This window comes from Nannobrachium achirus (assembly GCF_963921795.1).
Source record: "Nannobrachium achirus genome assembly, chromosome: 9".
Lineage (NCBI taxonomy): Eukaryota > Metazoa > Chordata > Actinopteri > Myctophiformes > Myctophidae > Nannobrachium > Nannobrachium achirus.
In genome coordinates this window covers 68536916-68558316 of record NC_137818.1, presented here as the reverse complement: position 1 = coordinate 68558316, position 21401 = coordinate 68536916, and positions in this window count along the sequence as shown.

Sequence of the window (21401 nt, the reverse complement as noted above, 5' to 3'; positions counted from 1 at the left end):
ACTGGTTTACTTTGGGTGACAAAAGGTTTAAAGAAAACTTTAGGACTAGAACAATAGCCTATAGAAACCACACAAATTAAAATATCTCATCAACAATACAAATATGTGTTTAGCCTACATTAGAGGAACAAAGGGAGACAGTATCTCCCCTCATCTCAAGGGGAATTCACCGTTTGTCAGCCTTCTGATTGGTCCCTGAGACTCCCTGACTGGCCAACCAGAAAAAACCATTCACTTTTTGCTATCGGGGTGGAGTTTGTGCAGTGGAGAATGTTGCTTCAGGCTTTCAACAACGGTCCGCTCTGCGGAGCACGGCGTTCGTGCAGTACGGCCGCGCGAGGTGATAGCGATCTCGCTCATCATAATGAATAAGCTTCAACAAACTAGTTCACATGGACCTTATCAATGTAACTAAGAGTTACGATTGGGTACATATATTTTAAATGGGCAGAATTACGAAAAGCCAGCCTATTATGTGAGGAGAACTATAATCTGGCTGTCATCTTCCTACCCAAGATGCACTGCGCTTTCTCTTTCTATTTCTATTCTCTCTCTGATCCAGAGGATTAAACTAATTAAAACATATATTTTCGGGGGAAAACTACTGTTTTGCTATGTAATTACTGTACCTTTTTCTTCCCTTTTTATTAATATCACGTAGATGTGTTTTGTTTGGTACTTTATATAGCTGTAATGAGGCTATAAAAAAAAATCCTATCCACTTCCACTATAAAATAATCTGCAATGGTGATTCTGTCCCATTGGGATTAAACAAATTAAAACATATATTTTCGGGAAACCCCCTGTTTTGCAATGTAACTACTGTACCTTTGTCTTCCCTTTATATTAATATCACCTAGATGTTTTTCCTTTGGTACTTTAAATTGCAATAATGAGGCAATGAAAATACCCTCTCCCCCCATTCACTGCCACTATAAAAACAATCTGCCCGCAGGGTCAAATGTACCACCATAGTGACAGGGCAGAATGGGGCGCAATTTGCAAATGACTGAATTAGTATCTACCGTTGTTCCCTATTGAGCTTAGCACATTTCCTGGGGCAAGCCAAAGAAGGTCTCAGCAAGAACAGTCACCAACGTCATTTTAGGCTCCATGGCCATCCGCCATGACACTTTGGGTGGCGGAAGTGCCACCCAAAATAACATTAGCGTCTATGAGCACTTCGTCACTTCCTCCACCCAAAAAGTGTCATGGCGGCGTCCCATGGTGTGCCAACTTCCGGGTGTTGTCTGTTCCTGCCTAACCTTCCATGGGGCAAGCTGCCCAGATCAAACGTCACGTGTCTTCTTCTTCTTATTATTTTTCCACTCAAAAAGCACCTGCAATGTAGTGCATTTGAAACTACATTGCAGTGCACATCATGGGGTGATCACCTTGTTTTATTTTTATTTCTTTTTTATTTTCTGTTTATTTCGTTGCTGAGTGATGTCAGCAGACACATTGACATGAGTGAGATGAAAAAAACCTGGGTGAAATGTGCCATTTTCAACAGGAAATAACGGTACATCCACTTGTCATTTTCTGACAGTTACTTTTTCAGGGCAGTTTAGAAAGAAACCAGTGCTTCTTAATGTCATGGCATTCCACATAATGGTGGCAGAGTAGTGAAGTGCTTTTTTTTGCCCTTTAAGTTCTAAATTTGAGGGGTGCGAGATCTACACCTCTGGAGTTGTGTCTGTGGCTGTGGGTGTCATTCACTCTGGGGAAGTAGTTGGAGAGATACGTGACGAGTATCTTACATACCAATCTCATTGACACTTGCTTAACCCGGCCTTCTACCGCGAGCCATCCCAGAAAAGAAAAGTGAGTTGGTATTAGGTAGTTCATGGACTTGAGGCAGAGTAGTAGTCATATCAGTTTGTTTGGGAGGTCTGAAGTTTAGATTGATGTTGAGGTGTTGGAGAATCAAGAGGTAGAGGTCTTCACAGGTCCAATTTTAACAACCCGAACCCAAATGGAACCGGGGGAAAATGGCCCTGCCTGTTATCAGAAAAATAAGATCCGATACCCAGGCAGAGATGTCAGAACCGGAGCCGAAATCCGAAATGACCGAAGAATGTTATTATGAAGAGGTGTAAATATTATTTCTTTCTTACCATTGCATGTTTCTGCTCGCCCCTGAACATTAATGTATTTCCCAGTCAATCAATGCGGACAGGAACAATAAATCCACATTTTCTTTAGATGTGTAATCTTTCTTCTTTATTTATGTTGCAGCAGAGGATGTTGTTTTGTTTATCATTAAAACTAGTGTTTAAGGACTTCCTGACAAGTCATGTGACGCAGCAAGGCAGCCAATAGCACTGACCGGAGGAGAAAAAAGGGGGGTGCGGGGGTGATTGACAGATGTAACAGCCAATCACCGGGTCCGTTTGGGTATCATGGAACCGATTCTCTATGGCCAGAAAAACTATCATAAACTGCAACTAAAGGGTTTTCCCCCCTGTATGAGTCCTCATGTGTGTTTTCAGAACATGCTTGTAACCAAAGCCTTTACCACAAACTGCACAAGTAAATGGCTTTATATGAGTCCTCTTGTGCTTCTTCAGCTCTCGCTTTAGATGAAACACTTTGCTACAAACTGAACAAGTAAAGGGCTTTTCTGTATGAGTCATCATATGTCTTTTTAGATGACCTTCAACGTTTTTGCCACAAATTGGACAAGTAAATGGCTTTTCCCCTGTATGAGTAGCCATGTGTCTTTTTAGACGACTTCCGTCAACAAAGCCTTTGTTACAGACCGAACACTTAAAGGGCCTCGCTCCTGTATGGGCATTCATGTGATATCTCAGACCACTTTTCTGAGCAAAGCCTTTGCTACAAACTGTACAGGTGTAGGGCTTTTCTCCTGTGTGAGTCTTCACGTGTCGCCTTAGATTAGCTTGGTTTCCATGGCCTTTCCTACAAACCGTACAAATAAAGGACTTCTCCCCTGTATGAGTCCTCATGTGTATTTGTAGACTACTTGTGTGACTAAAGTATTTGCTACAAATTTTACAAGCAAATGGCTTTTCGCCTGTATGCGTCCTCATGTGTATTTTTAGACCATGTGGTTGACCAAAACTGTGGCCACAAACTTCACAAGTAAATGGCCTTTCCCCTGTATGAGTCCTCATGTGTACTTTAAGACTATTTGGGTGACCAAAGCCACGGCTACAAACTGAACACGTAAAACCCTTTACCCCTTCATGAGTCCTCATGTGTGGTTTTAGCTGACCCAACTGGCTAAAGCCTTTGCCACACACTTTACAAGCAAATGGCTTTTCTCCTGTATGAGTCCTCATGTGTATTTGTAGACTACTGTTTTGACTAAAGCCTACGTTACAAACTGTACAAGTAAATGGCTTCTCCCCTGTATGAGACCTCATGTGCATCTTCAGATTACCCTTAAGATTAAACAATTTGCCACACACTGTACAACAAAAACATTTCTTCCCTGTGTGACTCTGCAAGGAGTGAGTTTCTTTCAACGATTGCAGGTCCTGGGACAAGTTGTTGCTCAAAGACGATCTCTGTCCTTCCACATGTTGTGTCTTATTTGACTTCAGTGTGTTTAAAGGTGACTGATCTACATTGGGCTCCCACTCATCACTGTCTTCAGTGATGTCAGATTCAGAACAGTGTGAAGAGAGGAGCTGGTCATCACTAGTTGGTTGTGATGTTCCACAGTCCTCTACATCAGCTTGTGTTTTCATGTGTTCAGTTGAGGTGCTGGCTACGGGTTCTGTCCTATCAACTTCTTCTGGCCTTTGAAGTATCTCCTCCTGCTCCTCTTTAATGTGTGGAGGCTCTGGTTCCTCCTGGACCAGACTGGAGCTCCTCTCCTCTTCAGGGGAAACCTCTTCATTCACAGGGAGGTGCATGACGTCTAGAAAAAGATCAAAGGAAACATGACATATTTTAACAATACATTTTCCTTTCTAATCCTGTTCAAGAAAAGTGGAGGGAAAGACACAGACGTCTTTTTTCGTTATCTCGCAATTCCGAAGTTCGGTAGAATCCACTGGAGTCAGTGGAAGCCAGTGGAGCAGCTCATAAATAAACACTATTTCTGAACAACTGAGACCAGGGCTCCAGGGTGCGACCTAATTTCATAAAGTGCGAGTTAAAATGTAACCAGGTCGCGCCGGTGCGACTTGAAAAAAAAAGAAAAAGAAAATCCTCAATCGAGGATTACCTGACGCCTCTCTTCTCTCTCTCTCGCTCCGTCTCTCTCTCTCCCTGACTGCCTGCCTGCAGAGCCTATGCTCTGCCCCTCCCCTTCTCTCTCTCTTTCACTCACATACACACACAGTAAACACACACACACGGTCCGGTGGTCGAGTCACACACACAGACAGACAGATTCTCTCTCTCTCTCGCTCACCTTGGATAGATATCACATATATACTAACATTTCTTTGTATAACCATGCTTTTTCTGTTGTCATCTCGAACTGGATAATCTATAATCCACAGGGCTGTGGGTTGTTTGTTTGCTATTAGATTAGCTATTGATTAGCAATCGCTCGTGGATGTTTCCACCGTTGGTTACATTAACCTACTGTTACTTGCAAAAACTGCTGTGGCTCGTTAAGTTCCTCAGTGCCCAAAATGCGCTTCTCACTTCATAGACAATTAGCTCAAATAAACGGCACCTGTAAACGTTTCTGTCTTTGGTGTAGTGTGTGTGTGTGTGTGTGTGTGTGTGTGTGTGTGTGTGTGTGTGTGTGTGTGTGTGTGTGTGTGTGTGTGTGTGTGTCCAAGTGAACGTTTTCTGTTGATCAAGCAGCTTACTTCCCTCCTCACTCCAAAACCAAAAGGACAATTTTATTTTTCCATCCTGCATGAAAGCAGGCCTAAGTTGAAAGTCATAGTTCTATATTGCCTTTGTTAGCCTAGATATTCGTACATCTTTCTTGAATTAATGTCTTTAGTTTGCAAATATTAACTTAAAAACTAACTTAAAGCTATACTGTGTAAGTTGCTCAACTAGTGGTCTGTAGCAGTATAGCAAACCGTGGTCGCGTCTGCTTTTTTCGGCCGTTTTTCGCCGCGGACCGGGCTTTCAGACCACCGCGTCCGCCTCGCCTCGCCGAGACCTATCCATAGAGGTCTCTCGTGTGTCTCTACGAGCAGCGGTTGGGGAGCTACATGCTAGACTTCTAGACCAGCGTAAACAAAGCTGTTGAAGCAAGCTATTTCCTGAAAAGACGCAAGATGCACTGTAATTGGCCGGTAGTGTATCATGTGTGTATGATCTGCGATGTTATTGGCCAACGTATACACAACGTATACAGATGATGCAAATGACGTCATTTTGCCGGGAAATCCCGCCCCTGTCACTGCTAAGAAGAAAACATATAAAGAGAAGGCTTCAGAAGCTGAAAATAACGGAGTGGGTGTTCTAAAACTTTAGCGATTTAACAGTTAGGACAATTTTAAGATTTTTTTATAAAAAAAGTTACATGGTATAACTTTAAGCAAAAATACATAAAAACTAGGCTACAGCTTTCTTTTACTTATCATGAGACATATTATCAGGGTATTCAACAACATTATATTGAATATCAAAGGCTTTCCTACCACGCTAATACGCTGGTATTGTAGATGGTGCTACATAATTTCTGGTGGTGCTACCTAATGAAAATGTAGGTGGCACCAGTGCTACCTGTGAAAAAGTTAGTCTGGAGCCCTGACTGAGACCTTTATAACATACTCGTCTCAGGAAAATCAAATAATACAAGTCACACATTTGTTTCTGCTGTGTTGATTTTTGATGTGCGCACTGGGTCATTTTGTAGTGGTATCTGCAGCACAAGCTGTGTTTTTGAACGTAGTATCACAAGACTGTCCACCGTTTCCTGTCTGGCAACCAACTCTTGCGATACTTACGAGGCAGAAACTATTATCATTTATTGTTATTATTATTTAATTATGTACTGTGCGCATCAAAAAGCACATGATTAGAAAAAAAAAGAAAAAACTCTGATATGACTTTTGTATTCCTGAACCAATTATATGACAAAGGTCTCAGTTGTTCATAAAAGTGTTTGTTCATGAACTGATCTAGCCGGCTTCATTCACTGCCATGTATTTCATCGCACTTCAAGTGGGAGTTTTGGCACCCATGGTGAGCGTCATGGCGTCATTGTCACGTGATTCCATTCCTTCTATACATTCCTTGATCCCGTTTGCGTTTGCTTACTGTGTAAACACAGCTGCGGCTAAATTGGGAACGGAGGCACCAATTTGCATGGTCGTGCACGATGGAGACGCCCATGTTAAAAGGTAAGAAAGGTCTGGCAGTCGGCTACATAAGTTGTTGTTAACACTCGCTTTTCTAGGAGGTCAGCTTGTCTGATTTTGAGATTTTAAGTTAAATCTTTGCTCACAAAGCTTTCTTTCCATGAATTTTCCTAATTATTCAAGCCAAATAACCCCCCTTTTTCCATCCAAAACATTTTCTATAGGCCTATATGAAATTAGCCCTTCGCTAATCCCCTCCCCAAAGGACATTGTCCAATGCTAGCTTAGCAACAGTTAATAACTGGCAGCTTGCCATGGTAAGCTTCCATCAGCAGTCATAGCTGTCAATGCTATTTGGCCTGCTCACACCCAGAAAACGGTTGGTGGATGCAGTTTTCCACCCCTTTTGCCATGCTGAAATATGCACTTAAAACTCCAAGGCTGTGATGTTGTGTTATTGAACACATACACAGCTTAACGTCTGGAAAGTTACAAGACTCACCCACCCAGGTGATAGCAATAATACTAATCATATAGAACAAACAAATGTACAAAAATACAGTGATCTGATGCTGGGCTGGCTTGTTTCGGATTCAGATATCTCACGACCATCATGGGTCCACCTCAACCTGCTGTTAAGCAGTTTAGCCACACATTACGACACGTACATCTACACAAACGTTCAGATAAAATAATAATAATAAAGTGCTTACTGAAGGCTCACAGATGTCACAATATGGTACACACAAACACAATTACCACTGTCAATTTGAAACTTGCAAAGCAAACTCTCTTGGGTTGCACAATATAGATGTTTTTAAACCGATACCGATAAGTTCCTGCTCCTCAAGACCAATACAAATACAAGAACCGAATATATATATATCTTATTATTTTAATGTATATTGTTATTCACCCGTAGTTCTTGCACACCTGGAAGTAAAAAAAAAAGACTAGCAGCGAGCAAAAGGTGGGTTTAGCTCAGTGGTTCTCAACCTTTTCAGGCTGTGACACCCAAAACAATACATTTTAACTGGGGACCCCCCACCCTGTCGAGCACTAAGGGCGGCTTGCACCAAGAGGGATTAAATAAATCTTAGTTTAGGATTAATCATGGTTTTGTTGATCTATGATTTATTTTAAATCGAGGTGTGTTGCACCACTTAAATTTAAGCATTGCTTAACAAATCTGTGATTAAACCCTTAACCTGTGATTAAAACTATAACCTGCGATTAACTCATGGATTAAATGTCCTCCATCTTGGATTCGCGCACTGGAATAAACTATTCTCTTGAGCCTAATATCATTAACGTTACTTTTATATTTTATTTTATAACGCTCCGTCATACAACGGTGACGCTCGCTACAGCGCGGTGCGGCGTGGCGATGCGCGGCTATCTAGGAACTGGAATCAAAGAAATACACCAGAGTTTGATAGTTTTGTCAATTATGAAGCGATTTCGAAAATTAAAACGTCTGCATATTGGTTGGGAAGTCCACTTCCATGACAACTGACTGTATTATGTCCCTGCAAATATTTAAGTGTTCGCTATTTTAAAATAGCCGATGTACAAGGATGTATTGAAGACAATAATATGATGAGATTTTTGTTTTCAACTGTGAAACGCTGTACTGCAAGCTGTGAGGCTTCCTTCACAGGAGGGGACCCCCATTCATGTCAATGGCATGTTTGCATTTAAACCACCTCTACAGCTAGTTTAAAATGAATCCCTTATTGATGTTTAAATCGAAGTTTAAAGTAGTGGTGCAACAGGATTAACAGTAATCCAGGTTTAGAATGAAAAGTAAAACCAAGATTAAAAGGATGGTTTAAAACTAAACCTGATTAATGAAAACTAGGTTTAAAGTTTGGTGCAACTGGATTAAAAGATAAACCTTGATTTAAACCAGGTTAAGGCTTATCCGTGTTGGTGCGAGCCGCCCTAAGAGTTACATTTTGTATAACACGGTTCTATTGTGAAAATAGCCGATCTACATGATCACAACGCCTCGATCTCTGCCTCTAATATTTGACAATTTGGCCAATGTTTAATTTGTTATTTTAGAGGTATTAAAAAGTCCTTAAATTGTCACTTTAGAAATGTGCAGATGCCCTCTATACACTTAAACTTTATTTTCGTTTACTTTGTTTACTGTTGACTGAGAAAACCATGTTGCACATTAAGTTAAATCATCTGGGGGCCCCCAAAATAATTTGGGGACCCCACTGGGGGTCCCGACCCACAGGTTGAGAACCACTGGTTTAGCATAGCTTTGAACAAACCAGATTCATCATGATGACATGAGCATTACTACTATGAACAAAAAATAATAATCCAAGAACAGTTTTAACTCTTAAAAAAAATTGACCATATTTATTTTCCAAATAAATAATATAATCCATATAAATGACAGAGAACCCATTTGTCACAATAGCGGAGCAGCTAAGGAGAACAATACTTCAGTTCTGGAAAGAAGCACCAAAATGTGTACCTCTTGGGTCATTCTTTAGAAAAATCACGTTAGACACTTAATTTTCAAAATGGCCACCAGTTTTAAAGATGTCCGCCTTTTCGGATATGTTTTACCACATATATTACTCGTCTAGGCTCAGTTGTAGAAGGCGATCTGACGAGGAGTAGACAGATACAAAGACCCGCACACTGCCGCTGGACCGTTTCAAAGAATTTATTAAGCAACGTTTCGGTCGTAAGACCTTTCTCAAGACCGGAGAAAGGTCTTGAGAAACGCACCTGCTAGAGAGGAACTGGGTGTGCAAAAGCCTTCTCTTCATGATTATTCAGTTGTCAAATAACTCATTTCTGACTATGTAAAACTCAAAAGGGGCAAGGGGCCAAGACCTGAGGGCAGGTAGAACATGACCTGTACTTGCGGGCAAGTGCCTCTAAGACCTTAGTGTCAACCCTGCAGATTGCTAGATTAGTACTTATAAAGTTATTATTCTTATGTGCGTTTACCTGAGAGAGTGTTGCATCTGGTCTTACTCTGTAGTAACGCCCATGTCGACACATCAGCCTCCTCTTCCTGTTCCTGTTTGATCTGTCGATGTTGTGGCTTTTCCTAGACCAGACTGGAGCTCCTCTCCTTCTCGCGTTCAGGGGAAACACCTTTCCACAAAGACAGAAGGAAGGACAGAAGAGGCAGCATCAGCATCATCAAGTGTAGTTCAGCTAGTAGCTAGTAGGGCATTCACGAATAGTGATTTTTAGTATAAGAATTATTCTACCTCAATTATTCGAATAGTCGAATATTCAACAGGACTGGCCAAACTGACCAAACTGTCAAATATTAACAGTTTTACTGCCAGATGTTGTTATTTATTTATTGGGTTTTGTGCCAGCAAAAGCACCTTACCTTTGCGATGTTATAGACAAAGATGTATTCATTTTTTTTTCATCATTATTATTTTCTTTTCTCCTTAAATAGGTGTACTTTCACTATACTAGCAGTAGAGGGCAGCCTCATGCAAGAATTAATGTGAAATGGCCGCGGTAGGCTACCGTCTGTCAAGACAGCTCAATCGCTACAGAGCAATAGACCCAGAGAAAATATCAAGAAAGAGTGTTGTTACTCCATTGATGCTAACGTCCAGTGGGTTTTTGAGAGCACTTTTACGGGAGCTGTCTCTACGGTACACACCCGCGCGACCCCTCATCAGTTTACAGACATCAAAACAAGGTACAAAAGAACGAGCCAAAGAACGTACAATTGGCATCGCGCTGCCGGGAAAAATGGGGCGAACGGGAACGTCCAAAGCGGTAAAAGAGTTAAGTAAGCAAGAGGCGAACATTGTGAAAATAGCCGATCTACATGCTCACAACGCCTCGCAGCGCATGTAGATCTGCTATTTTCAAAATATTTATCTGCGGAACAGAGTCACATTAAGTGTCTGCAAGAGCCGTTGGCCGCCGCGTCCACGTCCATGTCCACGGCCGCGAAAAAAACGGCCGGCCCGGCCGTGGACGCGGCCGTGGACGCAGACGGCCGTGGACGCGGCCGTGGACGCGGCTGTGGACGTGGCCGTGGACGCAGACGGCCGGGGACGCGGCCGTGGACGCAGACGGCCGGGGACACAGACGGCCGGCCGTGGACGCGGCCATGGACGAGGCCGCGAAAAAAACAAATTGGGTGTCTATTGTATGTATTTTTTGATGGAGAATTCAAATATGACCTTCTTTTTTGCATAGGACAACTCTAACCTGCATCAATTGGTATGTTATAATTGCCAATTGAACCCTATCCATCTAAAAAACAAATTGGATCTCTATTGTATGTATTTTTTGATGGAGAATTCAAATATTACCTTCTTTTTTTAGATAGGACAACTCTAACCTGCATCAATTGGTGCATCAACCTGCTATCTATCTATCTATCTATCTATCTATTTATACTTCACCTTTAGTCCAGAAGAGAGTTCGTCCTCAGGAACTTGCACACATGGAACTGTGTCATGACTGTGTCATGGAGCTAAGCAGAGCTATGTTAAATACTCACAATGAGTCTGATGGACCAATCAGAGTGGTGGTGGGGGGAGGGATCAACAATAGACAGAAACTGGATAATGCTTTGTTAGCTGTCCCACCTAAGTCCCTGCTAGTCTGAACAAACATCACCTTCCCTCTCATAACACTACTACTACTACTAGTACTACTACTACTACTACATTTATATAAAGCTGCTCTTGCATTTGAATTCAAGTCTGACACAAGTTAAGGTTAACTTAGGTAGTAGTTCATTTTGCTGGCTTTTAGGGACTGTGTGTGAGTGTGTAGGCCCACAAATTATTATAATTGTCATTAAGTGACTCAAAGGGAGACATCTAATGTGTGTTTATTATTTTAATATTAACTGTGGGAAGATTATATATTTTTTATTTTGCACTTACAGTGTTGTGATATTATTCCTGAAGGAAGAGGGGTATTTTTCACAGTCCAGGCTTTGAACCTAAATGCTGTTTACATTTTCTATAAATATTTATTTCTATATAAAACTCAGTTGTGTGGAGTTATTGTGTGCCTTTTATTGTAGCTAAAGAGTCCATTTGTTCACTAGACATTAAGTCAAGGTTACTATTTTGAGTTGAAGCTAAGTGTTTTATTACTTTGTGGTTTAACAGTATTTAAAAGGCAAATTCATTGTTATGGTTACTTTAGAAGACTGCTTTTGCATTCATGAGTTAAAAAGAGAGCCAAGCTAATTCAAAGAGTTAAGTTAAAGGAACACAAAACAAGACCTAACTCACAGCTGCCATTGGACAGACAGTTACAACATACTCTTATCTTTCACAGAACAGACAATTATCATTTATTGTATCTATTTGAGACTATTTAGCTGCTCTAGGGGAAATAGAGCATTCATTTGGGATCAGCCTATTAAATTGATAATGACCAATGGGTGCCAGTTTCTATGTAGTTAAGCATATTAACATAACAATATATGTGGCCTAGACATGGATATTGCCCACTCAACTCGTAATCTACAGAAATGTCCACCACATCACACAGTATAAAATCTAGTAGGCTTAGTGGATTCACCTATGTTAAATCATGTCAGGTTAGTTTGGTTCAAGCATCCAGTTTCTGTCTATTGTTGATCCCTCCCCCCACCACCACCCTGATTGGTCCATCAGAGTCATTGTGAGTATTTAACATAGCTCTGTTTAGCTCCATGACACAGTCATGACACAGTTCCATGTGTGCAAGTTCCTGAGGCTGAACTCTCTTCTGGACTAAAGGTGAAGTATAAATACTAGGGATGTTAATCGACGCATTATTTGCGAATCGACGCGTCGTGGCCGAAAATCGACGCGTCGATCGACTTTTTTCACTTTTTTTCCCGCTAAGCAGCAGCTGAGAGGAGAGCAGCACAACGGCGCATTACTTTAACACAACTACTGCCTCTTAATCTGAAGGTTTGCTTGGTGCCTCGGTGCCACGCCGTTTCCTCCATAGGCCGCCGCTATTATTTTGAAGGGCTGGAAGGGGGTTGTTTTTTTGGATTATCACTTGACGGCAACGATTACGTCATCTAGTCACATGACAGTGTGGGTCCAGAAGGGAAACATGGCTGCGCCCATCCCGAGTCTAGAGTGTGCAGAGTGGAGACCCCTCTTTGTATACAAATGTCTTTTATGAGTTATTGAAGTTTCTTCATGGGCCTCTCAATGGATTTACTATGGAGGAGCTTCACTTCGCGTGCACGCCCGACGTGCGTTGTAAACAAATCGCGGACATTACCGATGCGGGCGGGACCGGAGCGACGTACAGTAAGTAATAATATCTTTACTGTATATACAGTAAGATTGACAGTCCTCGCCGTCAACGGCGCCATGGTATTAACCCTTTCAATGACGGTGAGGACTGTCAACGGCAGCAGAACAGTTAAACAACACAACGTATGCTGCACCCATCAAAGCCCTAATAATAATGATAATACATAATTGCTCTTCCTTGTTAGCATGGAGTCTGTTCTCTAGAGACTAGAAGCGGAGTGACAATAAGTCCATGGAACGTGCGGGAGCGCTGACCGCTCGCTCTCATATATCCCCGGCGTGTCGCATTAACGTTAACGACGAGTAGTGTGGTTTGTGATCATCGCACACAACGGCGACGCTGCCATTAACAAGCAAGCTTTCATGTCAAGCATGCATGCAGAGGCAGGAGGTAAACAAAACGCATCCAGTCCATAGAGTCGCACTGCTATGACGCGCGCATCATCCCGGTCCAGCAGTGTTTCTCAACCAGTAGTCCGCGGATCTGACTAGAGCCGCATGCATGCATGCACAACAGTCTCCGACACAGACACACACACCCGGTCCTCTCACATTTGTAAAACATTAACGCTTATAACCTTTTTGAACAATGATTAAAACAGTCATTTTTGGGGGAAAAACTTTAGAAAAATAAAAAAATATATATATTTTTCGATTTTTCGACTCGTACTTTTTGAGTCGCGGTGAGCATGAGTCGATCGACGCGTCGATTTTCGTTTTTTTTCACATCCCTAATAAATACATAGATAGATAGATAGATAGATAGATAGATAGATAGCAGGTTGATGCACCAATTGATGAGTTGTCCTATCTAAAAAAGAAGGTAATATTTGAATTCTCCATCAAGAAATACATACAATAGAGATCCAATTTGTTTTTTAGATGGATAGGGTACAATTGGCAATTATAAAATACCAATTGATGCAGGTTAGAGTTGTCCTATGCAAAAAAGAAGGTCATATTTGAATTCTCCATCAAAAAATACATACAATAGACACCCAATTTGTTTTTTTTTCGCTGCCTTTTTTTCGCGGACTCGTCCACGGCCGGGCCGGCCGGCCGTTTGCGTCCACGGACGTTTTTTTCGCGGCCGCGTCCCTGGACGTGGACGCGGCGGCCAGCGGCTGTCTCTCTTAAGTGTAGCCTCGGAAACCCAGACTTCTTTAGGCGATCGGGAGAAAAAGAAGCCTGGGCGATCGCGTTATGATCACTGTTGTAGGAAGTGTAGAATTTCCCTAACCAATCAGAGTGCAGAGAGCGTCGCACCAAATGTGTTGACGTCATGACGCACCAGCGTTCTCTGTGCTGAGCAGAGGAGCAGAGGGGGGTGGGGGGAGGAGAACACATGCTATTGGCTGGAGACTTGCGGAGAGACTCACCGCGCCCGCCCATCTGCCTACACTAAACTGTCCGTGTTAGGTTAGAGTGCATTAAATGTAATACCTACAATTCCAAGTGCTTGTCAGGGTTCTTATGACTTTCTATCAAGCCAAGCTTTATAAACCATGAAGAAATATATATATTTTTTAAAGACAAAACAATAAAAAAAATAAAAAATAAGCGAATATTCGACTTCGGTGAACAAAGTCTTATAGTGACTTTGATATTCGAATATTCAAAATAAATAGTCGAATATTTGGTGAATGCCCTAGTAGCTAGTAGCCGCTAGCTCTGGTCCAGAGCGTTAGTGAGGTCTCGCTAATCATGAAGCCGGGCTCAGATACAGGACCAGGAATTCAACTGCGTTACGAGGGCTCTTCCTCGGTAAACATAAACAGAACTTCTTTGCTACTCACCTAAACAAAGGCAGGTTTGTGTTGTTGAAAGTATATTCTCCATGGTGGGGAACCTCTCAGCACCCCACCCACTCTGTAAAATACACAATTTTTGTCATGAAATAAAATACATCCACTTGGTTACAGGTGGTGGGGTGCAGAGAGGTTTCCAACCACGGAGAATAACGACGCAAAGGAGCTGTTGGTGTCTGTCGACAACAATGGTCTGGAACACCAATTTGCCCCCAAGTACCTCGGGGTTCGGCTAGATAAGACACTGTCTTACAAACAACACCTGGAAGAAGTGAGAGCCAAAGTGACATTGAGGGTCTCACTTATCCGCCTTCTCGCTGGCACAACCTAGAGTGCCTCTGCCAGGACACTACGTATCTCTACACAAGCCCACATGTGAAGAAGGTTGATCCTGTCATCAATAATGCCCTTCGGATCATAACTGGCTGCCTGAAACCCACCCCTGGGTCAGTCCTAGCAGGAATTCCCCCGGCCAGCCTAAGACGAGAGGCTGCTACCCTCACACTCACAAGGAAAGCCCAAAAACATGACTGGCATATCTTGCATGAAACAACAAAGGCAGTGCCCCCAAGCAGACTGAAGTCCCCCCACCCATACAACAGGACAGCTCAAGGGATGCTTGGTTCCATCCCTGAGGACATGTCTGCAAGAACATGGCTGGCAACTGCCTGGAAGCGGGAATGGGAGTCGTCTGAGCCCACACGTATGCACCATCACATCCTAGACCCGGGAGATGGAGTCGAAGGAGAACACCTACCATGCCGGCAGTGGACCCTGCTGAACCGCCTTCGCACTGGGGTTGGCCGCTTCAAAACAGTGGGGCCTGGAAGACAGCGCTGTATGCGAGTGTGGAGAACCCGAGCAGACTGCAGAGCATATAATTACCACCTGTCCTCTGTACAGACCTCCTTCAGAAGCCGGTCTCTTCCAAGTGGGACCAGAGACGAGGGCGTGGCTTTCCAACACTGAGCTGGACGAAGATACACGAAAAAAGAAGAACGACGCAAAACTGCCTTTGTTTAGTTAAGTAGCAAAGTAGTTTTGTTTATTTTTACCTAAGAAGAGCCTTTGTAGGGCAGTGGAATTCCTGGTCCTGTATCTGAACTGGCTTCCTGGCAGAGAAACCTCGCTAACGCTCTGGACCAGAGCTAAGTAGCCCCTAGAATGCTGCGAGATATTGCATATATGTCATGTATTTCATAAACAGCCATAGATCACCTGGATAGCAGAGTCATTTAAAGTTATGGCGCTGCGTGTTTACTCATTCAATAATAATAAAAAAAAACAAAAAAAAACACATGTTTAGTAATATCTCCACTTTTCCACAAGCTTCACACAGAAAACATTCTCTGGAGGTTTTCTAATCTAGATTTTATTCAAATATGTTGAATCAAGAGTTGCAACATCAACCATTGGTAGCACATGCAAACTCCCCTAAATTACACAGTTATTTTTTTCTTTCCAATCGAGATATGTTGTCACTGAGAAATATCAGTTTCCATCAGAACTGCCTGAAAATAACTTTATACTTGGGCCGATCTGCAAGCTCACAACGCGCCGCAAATGCAATGCATTGTGAGCTTGTAGATCTGCTATTCAAATAGACATGTATAAAAGTGGTTAATGTTTTATAATATAATAATGTATATCTGCAAAGTACCTAAGTAACTAAAGCTTTCAAATATTTGTAGTGAAGTAGAAGTACAATCCTGTTCACTCTCTATACATCGGATTTCCGCTTCAACTCCAAGGCCTATCACCTGCAGAAGTTCTCAGATGATACTGTGGTGGTCAGCCAGATCTCGAGTGACAACACAGCTGAGCACGATGGTGTGGTAAGGGACTTGGTGCAGTGGAGCGAGGCTAACCACCTCAGGCTCAATGCAAGCAAGACCAAGGAGATGGTGGTGGACTTCTGCACTTCCAAGAGAGTTCCCCCGGTGCCAAGCACCATTAATGGAGAGGTGGTTGAGTTTGTGGACAACTACAAATTCCTAGGAGTTTACCTGAACAGTTCACTCACTGGACTGGTCGGACAACGCGGAGGCGATTCACAGCAAGTGGAAAAGCAGGCTGTTCTTCCTGAGAAGAGATCGTTTGGTTTGTGCAATAGGATGCTACAGATGTTTTACCAGTCTTTCATGGCAAGTGTCCTCTTTTTTGGAATATCCTGCTGGGGTGGCAACCGCAGAGCAGGTGACACCTTTAACCTAAACAGGCTGGTGAGGAAAGCGGGCTCTGTCGTTGGGTCCTCTTTGCAGGGGGTGGAGGAAGTAACCAGGGTGCGAACGGCTAGGAAGCTGGACTCCATCTTGAAGAACTCCTCCCACCCCCTCCATCTGGAGATCTTCAGTTACTGGAGTAAGAGAGGAAACAACCGTTGTCTTTTTGTTGCCCTTAAGCTGTACAACGAGACACACAAAGGTCGATCGACGAGGTCTACCTTCCTAACCTTGAATGACGGAACTATAGTTGTACTGACTCTGACCTCTAAGGACCTTCCAGGGATCCTTTAGTTTTAAAGCTCCTTCCGATTGGAACAACCTTCCTGTTCATATTCGATCAATATCTTCCTTTCAACTATTTAAAACAGCGCTGTCCTCTTACTTTCAGACTACCTGCGCATGTTTTCATTATTGCTAATTAACAGTATAACAGCTCTTTTGACACAATGATTCTTATATGTGCTCTGTTGTATGTTGTATGTTTGTATTTGTGTCCCCCCTTGTTGATGCTGTTTGATTTGTCTTGTTCATTCTTAATTATGTTTAGTGCTGTTTTGTTTTCTTTTGCTTGTTTGTTTTGTTGATTTGTATAGTTTTGTTTGTTCTACACAGATATGTATCTGTAACTTGAGGATGTCCTTGAAAACGAGATGGTTCATCTCAATGGTTTATTCCTAATAAAGAATATATATATATATATATATATATATATATAGAGAGAGAGAGAGAGAGAGAGAGAGAGAGAGAGAGAGGTCGCGCTAGGATTTTTAACAGCCGGTCACCGTGACCGGCATGATTAAAATTTATCGGACATCTAATAAAAATACCGGACATCATAATTGTAATGCATGGATGAAAAGCAGGTGCAAAAACATAGCCAAAAACAACAGTTTAAGTCCTGTTGTATAGTTGGGACTGAACGAATTGAATGTAAAGGAGTAGTAGGCTGTACAAAAAACATACAGCTTCATCTTGCATAAGGGAATTAATTTATATTGGACTATTCTCGCGCAGGCTCAGGCTGTGTGTTTGCACGCATACTGCATGGTTTCATAATAGCCTTACATTAAGTCGTCCCTGCAGTGGCTTCCGCATTCTGGCTTTAGGATGGCTGCATGGAGCGTCTTACCGACTATACAGACAGGTCGGGGGCATGGTCGGCAAAACTGCAATTGCGACTCTACACATGCACAAAAATGCTAAATATAGCACATCGCAGAAGTTCTGCAAGATGTATGCGACTTGTCCGGAAGCCTTGTTTAATGTATTAGTCCGTATTTTTAAATAAAATTAGTTTTTACCAAGTGTACAGCTTTTCCTCGTTTGCTACAACGTTAGCTGCAACAGCGCCCGTTGGTGGCTGGAAGCATTATTGTGCTTTCTTCCGTACACTTACGCCATGTCCTTGTATGAGCGAATGGGGGAATGGATGAACGTCACGTGATAAGTGCAGCCATCTTTAACCAAGCCAGAGATGCTAGATTTGGAAAAGACACACACTCGGTAAAAACTCATTTTATTTTAAAATACGGACTAATACATTAAACAAGGCTTCCAGACAATTCGCATAAACCTTGTAGAACTTGTCCGGAAGCTATATTTCGCATGTGTGCATGTGTAGAGCCGCAATAGCAGCTTTGCAGACCATACCCCCGACCTGTCTGTATAAGCGGTAAGACGCTTGTGCAGCTCGTCCCAAAGCCAGAATGCGGAAGCCACTGCAGGGTCGTCTTAATGTAAGGCTAGTTTCATAACAAGTTGTTTCTGTTGCATCGAGGCCAACACATGTACAGAATAATGAGAAATATTCTGAAAGTGGGGTCTGCGCAAATGTTTCATAGGTTGATAGATTCATCTGTCCAGAAATTAATCAATTATAGACTGATTACTCACTGGTATATGGTCGAGTGGTCACGATAGTGCGTCCATGCATCTCTGTTATGCAACTTTGGGAAGGTTGTAAAGGCTTTGGTGGTGATCTTGTACAGTTTCCATAACATCTCCTCACAAAGAACTTCAATCGAGTGTACAATGTTTGTTTTATATGGGTTGTAAGTTGCCCTGCGTGCCTTCCATAATTCCCATGGGTTAACAGTGTGCATTGCAAGATGACGCTGAAATGGACTGCTGTCTTCTCTCTCCCCCCAGCGCCCCCGTTCGCAAATTAATGTAGGCTAAACAGTTCTGATAATACAACTTATTTTGACTGTCCATTCATCATGTATAACTTAAACTGCACGCTCGTATTCCAAACCAATGCAGCTCACAGAGTTTAGCGACATCATAACAAACCGGCAACTAGGGCCAACCCAGCAACAACTATCATTTCCTGTCTTACCTTCACAATAAAGTGTCTCCCGCTTACCTCCCAATGCAGCTTATTTCACACAGGTTATTATTAACAGGAAAAAGTGTAGCTTAACCCGTGTGTTTTTGTGCAACCAAACTAACGTGCATGTGAGAGAGAGTGATGAGGGAGAGAGAGAGAGAGAGAGAGAGAGAGAGAGAGAGAGACAGACATTGAGAAAGAGAGAGAGAGAGAGGGATTTGCGGTGACATTAATGAACTGCCGTGTCATTTTCAATCGGTCCTTATGTCCGATGAGGTTTATATTTTCCGGTCTTTGTCATTAAAAATCTGTCAAATCCGGCAATTCCCGGTCTAACGCAACGTATATATATATATATATATATATATATATATATATATATATATATATATATGACTTAATCAATGCAGGGTATCGGATATTGGACACAATGTCACCAATAGAAGTCACAGATAAAAACAAATTAATAAAAGGTCTCTGGCTTATAAATATACAATATAATCACGCAATTGAAAGCCCATAACCAAACATTTTAGCATACAATTACTACCACCAGTAAGACTCCCTAATCGGGAGATAAGCGACCGTTGGTCGCTTATCTCCACAAATAGGCCAAAAGTTTGTTTTACCAATTATCAAGACATACGGGCAGTTGACAGTTTGCCATGGTTACTCATTGAAGTTGAATCTCCATATATGGAGATAACCTACGCATCACACTAAGTCTGACCTCACCAGCCCATATTTGGGCATGAGCAACTTATGTCTCCATATATGGAGATATGATGACATCACACAGTCCTCAGCCGATGATGTGGCGTGATGTCATACAATACACAAACGAGCCCTACAGTATAAAGGGGCAATTCTTGCCAGGAAAGAAGCATTTCTTCGACTCAGACCTTATCGCCAGGGTTGGCTTATAGCAGCTGTCGGTAGATAATGCCGGTCTTATATAAGGGTCATTTGTGTACGGTGTGATGTCATCAGTGTTGTAGTGCTAAATTTGGAAGTGTGGGCACGCACCGACGCACGCGCGTGCACGCACATTCGTGCACGCGCGCCAATGCGCGTGCGCCAATGTGCACGCGCATCGCGTGACGAAATGTGTTCAAAAATGCGCTATTTTAACGATTTAAAAAAGGAAAATACACCCGTTTTTCCCCACAATAAAGTGCCATATTTACACATTAAAAACAATAAAACTAGGAGAAAGAAGAATACAAATGTTTTCTAAAAGAAATGTGTTTTTGCAAAGAAACGGTGGGATTGAAATGATCAGTCTGTAATGTGATGCGCTGCCGCCAGGCACGTGCGCACATACAGCAAAGGGGGCTGGAGCCCTTAACTTTATCAACCAACTTTGTCCACCAAAAGGCCCTTCAGCCCATGCCTCTCTAACATTCTGTGCACTCCCTGTCTGTCGCCTAACAAAACGGCCGCAGCGAGATGGCTCGCATGTAGAGCAATAACTTTCAATCGAATGACTTTAAACTTAAAATAGTACAGTGTCCAAATCAAAAGTGACCATAGCAGTCAATGCTAGTTAGTGCAACAAGTTGATATAGACCAGTGGTTCTCACTCAACCAATAATTTGATGACCAGATCATCAGCTAAACCATGCAAAATAGCTGCACAACTGATATTTCCAATTCATTAATCCATTCTCAAATATTCTATTACCATCTGCTGTGTCAATCATGCTCACGGCAGGCGAGCCTATTTCAACCAATTTCTGGGTCAGAACGACCTGTAATATAATATCAATATTTCCTATAGACTTTTCACAAGAGATATTTCACAATTCACATGGTTAATGCACGGCGGCATAACAGAACCGTTTTAGGCTTAATATAATAGTTAATATAGGCAGCATTATGTCTTACCTAACCAGCCCTCCAATAAGAATAAGACATGTTTATTTACTCACGTTTAGCACGTAGTACCATGTTGCCGTTGTACAGACAGTGCTGGTATAATACTTGGGTAGATAATCCAAGGTAACAAAAATTCACAACAAACAAACAAACTGCTGCAGGCTACGAACCGCTAAAAGTTTGAAGACACTGTTGGTCAGTGAGTCTTATCCCATAGCCCGAAGGGACAGTCAGCTTGCTGGTTGGTGGTTGTCATGGCGATATTACAACCAATCGGTGGACGATCTGCTCTGTACTTGCTGTCTGCGGTACTGTAGGTACTTGATGACACGGACCAGCAGCCAGCCTGCCGGCACGCGCATCACTTGTGCACGCGCGTCAATGCGCGTGCACGCGACGTGAGAGAAGTGTGGGCACGCCGTGCCCACGCGTGCCCCCCCCACTACATCACTGGATGTCATACTGATGTCAGCAGTGTGATGTCATACTGATGCGGAGATATGAGCAGGGCAAAGGTGTGACGTGTGACCGACGGACGGCCGGTGGAGGTTTTGATACCAGTAAGACTCCCTAATCGGGAGATAAGCGACCGTTGGTCGCTTATCTCCACAAATAGGCCA